Here is a 7060-nt window from a genome sequence, read left to right on the forward strand (position 1 = left end):
CAACCTCATCCTCAAGTAACCCCTTCTGCTGCTGATGCCTGCTGAGTCAGGGCTGAGAGCTGCTGCACCCAGCACCCTCCACACAATCAAAAGTGTTGCTCAGAGGGACATGGTGTTGAAGTGGTTCTTCTGCAGCAGACTTTCCCTGGCTGCCGCCTCCTTCCAGGAGGCCTCTCTTGTTGCACAACCCTCAGCAGTCCCTATGGGACTGCTGCCAGCAAGGAGCCACAGCTACAGCTATGAACTCCTCAACGTCTCCCAGGGCAGAGTTCTGACTCCGGTGCCCACATTCATAGCATTTTAACTCTGCATTAAAACTAGCAAGTTGCCTGAGGCTACACCTGCAAAGGCAGATTTGCAAGGCCTTAGAAGGCACTTGATGTATCCTACACCATCATGCTGGAAAACTGTCTCTTTCAGGCTCCTCTCAGAGAGGAGATGTGTAAGTGCTTGTTTAGAATAAAATATCAAGAATGAACTATTATGGACATTCTGAAAATAAATAAATAAATAAATAAACGGACAGGAGGGACACTACTATATGTTTGTCCCTGAAATGCTGAAATATGAGCTGTCTCAGTCAGCCCTGGCTCTGGTGTGCCAGTAGTACAAGAAAGCACAGCTTAAGCAAACACCATCCTTTGTCTGAAGGAAACTGTGAGAGGGAGAAGAATAAAAGGGATTTAACTTTCTGCCTTAGGACCAGGAGAGTTTACCAAAATCTCCTTAGAAATCAGAGCACAATGGAAGCGGCACAGCACAGTTGAAATTCCAACCCCAAGCCAGCCAAGGCCAACACGGGGGAGCAGGGCTGCAGCCAGGCGAGCCTGCCTTCACACACGGTGCCCAGCTGCCTCCAGCACTGTCTCATCCTGTGCCACTTTGGAAATGTCTCCTCTGGACAGCTGCCAAATGCATCCATGCCTCAGGCAGTAACTGCCCAGATCAGAAAACCACTGGCATGTGTTTTGGGAGGTGAGGGCGCCTGGTGCCTGCTGCCTGGAGGGACCCAGAAGGATGGCAGAGCAAGGGGGACTTTCTGGAGAAGGTTTTTGCACCAATTACTGTCTTAACAAAAACTGGAAAATCCTCTTTTTGCATAGTTTCAGGTCACATCCACTACGTTTTGGCGTTTGATTTTGTTGTATCCAGCACACCTCCAGGGCTCTGCCACCCTGTCTTGGGCCAAGTTCCCTATTTCATATCTCATCTGCAATGAAACATCTGCTTAAAAAGCAACAGACACTGCACAGCTACATTTGTTTCTGCTAGAGCAAGGTTTGTGCTGGCTGCTGCATGGTATGGGGGTTGTTGCCATGGGAAATATCAGCACTTGTCAAAACTTTAAAATCCAACCCAGCATATGAAAGCATCCTGCTTCCTCTTGTGCAGCATGCCCACAAAACTGGTGACAAACTTCAACGGTGGCAAAGTGACTGCAGAGAGGATGGGGAATTAAATTTGCTCAGTAAACGTTAAAGAGAGAGAGATACAGGCAGCAGTGAAGAAAACAGAGAGTACCAGCATGTAAACAGAGAGAAACAGACTAAAAGGCAGAAGAGTTCATTAATAGCAACATTTTATTTTACTTTGGTCACATTAAGAGAGTGTCCTGTGGCTTCAAACCCAGCACTGAGATTACGCTGCAGTGAGTGCTCAGGGTTGTAAAGAGTTCCTGTTACATCAGTATTAGTTACACTAATTAGTGGCAAGGCTGTGTCTTGGCCATGGTTCCCAGCACAGGTGAGTGAGGGGGTGGCCACTTCCCTCTGCTCTTCCTGCCTGTTTATGTCCTCCCCCCTCACGTGCTGCTTCTGAGGTTTCTTAGCGAAGAAGCTCAGGGTGGGGAGAACTTTGTCTGCTCCCTGATCAACACCCAGAAGAGGAAGAAGGGAGGAAGTGAGAACTGCCTTGTGCCCTTGGACCCAAGTGAGGCTCAGTCCTACTGACTTGCCTCCAAAATTGCACAGGTAACCAGCTCTGCCAAGCTAGTCCAGCATAATTGCCAATAAGACAAGAACCAAAGCTTTTACACAAGAACCATGTAACTTAGGCTCAGAGCTCAAGACAGCATAAGAGTATCTCCAGCCTGAGATCACCTAGGGCAGCTTGCACACTCAGTAATGCCCTTGCCAGCCAATCCAAGGCTTCACAACTACTGCCAAACGCCTTTGTTGTTTGCTTGTTCCCCAGTGGCACCTCCGCATCTCACCTCGTGGTGTGGCGGAGTGAGCCGGGTGAGCTGAGAGCTGGAGGGGCTGAGCCATGGAGAAGTTTCCTGCTCACAGCCCGGTACCTCCCAGCCGAGTGAGAGGCTGCGGCACAGGAAGCCCCTCCAGCTCCCTCCTCCACCTCTGGTCTCCCAGCAGAGCCCCTCATCCTCACAGGAGCAAAGCCTGGGCTGCTGCACATCCCCCTGGGTGCGCAGGGACCGTGTGGAGGTGAGGAACGAGGGGCCTGGGGCTGCATGGCCTTGCCCTCGGGGCTGAGCTGCAAAGCTCTCCCATGTCAGGGGTGAGGGGCCAGCAGGCTCTGCCAAGCAGGCTGCTCCACACAATGTCAAGGAATCCTTTCCAAAAAAAAAAGCAGATACGGCGCTTTCCCTCTTCTTCCTGGGAGGTTTGCTGTCCAGAGCCTGAGGATACTCGATCCCACAAAAGAAGCTGGAGTCGCCTTCCAGATCTATCTGCATATTGAATATATTTCCTCTCAGGGGTGACCTCATCAATGTTTACAAATATGTAAGGGGTGAGTGTCAGGGGGATGGAGTTAGGCTTTTCTCAGTGATGACCAGTGATAGGACAAGGGGTAATGGGTGTAAATTGGAGCATAGGAGGTTCAAGGTGAATATCCGAAAAAATTTTTTTACTGTAAGAGTGACAGAGCACTGGAACAGACTGCCCAGGGAGGTTGTGGAGTCTCCCTCACTGGAGACATTCAAAACCCACCTGGATGAGTTCCTGTGTGATGTACTCTAGGTGACCCTGCTCTGGCAGGGGGGTTGGACTAGATGATCTCTCGAGGTCCCTTCCAGCCCCTAAGATTCTATGATTCTATGATTCTATGTCAGGGGTGAGGGGCCAGCAGGCTCTGCCAAGCAGGCTGCTCCACACAATGTCAAGGAATCCTTTCCAAAAAAAAAAGCAGATACGGCGCTTTCCCTCTTCTTCCTGGGAGGTTTGCTGTCCAGAGCCTGAGGATACTCGATCCCACAAAAGAAGCTGGAGTCGCCTTCCAGATCTATCTGCATATTGAATATATTTCCTCTCTTTCTTTTACATTTTATAAATAGTCCGACCTTCCTGCAGCTTTTTTCCAGACCCGGTGACTCATCATTGACTCATTATACTTGTTGCTTCACTTAAACAGGGAGCTGAAAAGTCTCTTGCCTAAGTGGGGGGGAAAAATAATAATAAAAAGATCCCCCCAGCTGCAGACTAGCAACTAACCACTTTGGATGTTTTCCTATAGAAAGACCTGAAAAAATCCCTGCTGTCCTACGATTGGGAGTGTTACTATTAAGATGAATCAGTGCAAGACAAGAGCGATGCTATCCAGGCCAGCTAACCTGTAAGTACTAGTCCTTTCCACTTGCTCTGCTTCCCTGTGGGTACTTCCAGACGGTAACAATTTCTTTCTCCTTAGTTCAAGGATGAGTATTTTTGACCCTTGTACTGCACTGAGAATTTCACAGGGGTACCACAGTTTCTCTGTTATTTCAGAAAAGGGCGAGACTCTTTTGCCAGCGTGGTTTCCCAGAGAAAGGAAATGGAGGTCATCACACCACCCTTCTGAGCAGCTGCCAGGTTTTCTGGCAGAGCGGGAAGCTCGTGAGTCGTGTCAGCCGTGGCCAAGTGAGGAGGTGAGGTCCCAGAGACACTAAGCTCTCCCAGGCTTCATGAGAAGAAGAGACCCAAGTTTCAGACCATGCCAGCCTGGGGGTTCTGTGAGTGCTGATGCTGGTGGGGAGGGTGAGCCCATGGCTCAGCAAGGGACACACCAGGCAGCGGCACAGCTCCAGCGTGGAGTTCAGGCTGCCCCAGGGCCCCAGTGGGGTCCCAGGGCAATGAGGAACAGGGTGATGGGGTGACCATCACCTGCCAGATGGAAGGGCTGTGGTGCCAGTGGGAAGTGCTTGGCCTAATTCGCAGCAATGGGAGCTCCTCGTAACCCATCTGGCAGCCTGGGGTGCAGGGATCCCCTCTTCAGGAGGGCAGTGTGCAGCTGCTTGCAAGGACAGAGTCTGACAGCTCTGGGGAGTCCAGAAGAGCCCCAGAGTGCCTGTGCAGCACAGCAAAAGCAGGTAATGTTGGCGGGGAGAAACAAAGGAAATAAAACCACTTATGCTTAACAAAGAGCATTAAAAGCTGCTCCCTAAACCTTCAGAGCAATCAGACCCCAGCAGTGGCAGGAGTCCCGAGTGCTGCTCAGTGCAGGTTGTACAGCCCTTGGGAGGCAGGAGTTGTTCCCAGGACCTTCCCAATTAATTCTTCCAGCCAGCACTCTGTATTTCAGCTGCCAACGGGGAGATTCCCCTGGCTAACCCAGCTCTCTCTTCTGCCTTTGCGGTCCTTCCCCCTTAGCTGGGATTACCCGATGAATACTGATTGCAGCTGATCAGGTATTGTGTCTTCATTAAGCTGATTACGTAGCTTATTTGAAGATGGCTGTTCCTTTGCCTTGCCAGGCTGCAGTTCTCAGCTCTCTTTAGTGACTGCAACGACTGGTGATGTCACATCACAGCTGACAGGTGGTCAGGGGAGTTGCTTTATTGTTTGCTTGATGAAAGTTTCATTAGTGTTTTGACCACCCTGCATTTTAGACCATTAATGTATTCTCTGTACTCTGTATTTTGTATATGTGTGATATTCTCTTTCTCTTTCCATTTTGGGGAGGTGGGGGTTGTACTTTCCAGCTGCCTACCAAGCAATTAAACATTAAAAACTGTATTTCCCAGGCAGAAGTGTTTAAACTGCCTCAGGTTGCCATTCATAGCAAGCACCCCATCCCAGTCCCCCGGCTACTGCTGTGAAGATCCCAGCCCTCACAGTTAAACTATGACAACAGGATGGAATCCAGCCCAGCTGGCATAACAAAATAAGCTTGTGAAGGTTTTTAAAAAAACAGACTTGACAAATGTCAGGTCCTCCTGCGTGCATTGGAAGCAGACAGGAGACAAGCTGAACAGAGAGGAGATGCTATGTGCTTCAACTGCTCAAAGCCATCCAACTTTTGCAGAGGCCCTGGGGAACATTTAGCTGAGGCAGGGTGTGCTGGTGGCTCACTGCAGCTGCTGGTGCATGGGCATTCCTCACAACTGCTGCATCTGTTTGTTAGGGAAGCTGTTGCCATGCACATACCTTGATACCTACTGAAACCTTCTGCGTCGCTCAAGTGGCCGTAACAGCAGAATTTCTTTCACCAGACAATTACTTTGACTTTCAGAATGGAATACACTGGGAAGTATAAGCTTCTGAATTACTTAAAACAATTTATAGTATTATTACCTGATTTATATCTCAACACAGCAGGGAAGCTAGCCAGTTTAGCCCCTGTCTGCTTGAAAATTCAGTGAGATGGCTAAAGACGTTTCGCTCGCATTTTCTGATTGCTTAAGTATCACATTTTGGTTTTGTGACAATAGAAAGTGTTCCAGATCACAATAACCCTAGAAAAGACAGGGAATCTCCATGTGACATGCTCAATTGCATCGTAAGATATATTCCAAAAGCATTTGTTCTAGGTGAGTATTACCCACCCCCCATGACCACATGCTTCAGAAGCAAAGACTTATCCTGCAGGAAATCTGCAGTGCAGGATGTCAGGGAGCTTGAGCCTGTAATACACATATTAATTAATTCTTTCATCATTTCTCCTGACCTGATTTTGTGCTCTAACTTTTCTGACAGCTTGTGAGTGTCTCCTTGGTGATCTAAGTTTGTTGCCAAAAAAGACAAATGAATCACTGAGACTGGGGAGCTGCCAGGGGAATACCTGATGCCTCTGCATGCGGTGCACATGCCTCGGGCTGGCCGGTCACAGGGCCCTTCCTCTTGGCTGTCAGACACGTCCCACCCTGGCACCGAGGTGGTGCAGACCCTCTGCCATGACCACAGGACTGGCTGCTTGAGGGTGTCCTGAAGTAGCAGCACTGGGTGGTAAAGCTTGGAAGGAAAAACCTCAGAAAGCCCAGCTCTCCAGGCAGGAAGGGTAGGCAGGCTGCCCTGGTTCTAGTCTCAGCTGTGTCTGTGGCTCCAGACAAGCTGCTCCAGCTCAGGACCCTCTTCTTTTGCAGTACATTAGTTCACTCATAGAGCATCTAAGCCTTCCACAAATACTCCTGCTGTAATGGAAATTATTCTTCTCCAAACCACAAGGGGAAATACTTGCTTTTTCCAGCCTTCTCTCCAAAGAACTTGAAATCCCCCACTGCTGGCAAAGGCACACTCAGGGTGCCCTGGCACTACAGTCCCAATGCTTATCCATGCTGATTTAGCAAGGGAGTGGGATTACAGACCCTGAGCCGCTCAGGACACCCTACTCAGCCCTGCTCCTCCTCTGCCTGTGCTGCTCCCAGGGTAGGCAGGCACTTTCTGCACCCTGATGGGTCCCTGCCTCCCACAGCACCCATTGGCATCCAAGTACAGATGGTGGGGGGTTGCTGAGAGTGTTTTGGTTTGCATTTCTGTTTGGCTTCATCATTAAACCCAAACAGAAGGAAAAAAACACAGGGTGCAATTTTGGTTTACCTAGAGGAGTAAGGAAACCCTCATTATTCCGAGACATCTGTAGAAAATTAATAAAAATTGTTTCCTACTATGCAACTGAAGTTGATTGCATGTAAAGTCAGCATTGAAAGTGCCTAATGATGTCCTTCCAACTACGTTTTTCAGGCTATACTTCCTCTGAACTCCCAAATGGCTGTTTTATTTTCGGTTGGCTTCCATGGCTAAGCTTTAAGAAAATGGCATGAGGTAAATTCACAATTACAGCTCTACCTTTGTCCAAAACCAGTTGGAAGTGCACTTCTTACTGTTAAATTCTGTAGAGCGAGAAACCC

The sequence above is a fragment of the Chaetura pelagica genome, unplaced genomic scaffold (genome assembly GCF_000747805.2).
Source record: "Chaetura pelagica isolate M959 unplaced genomic scaffold, ChaPel_1.0 scaffold76, whole genome shotgun sequence".
NCBI classification, from domain to species: Eukaryota; Metazoa; Chordata; class Aves; order Apodiformes; family Apodidae; genus Chaetura; species Chaetura pelagica.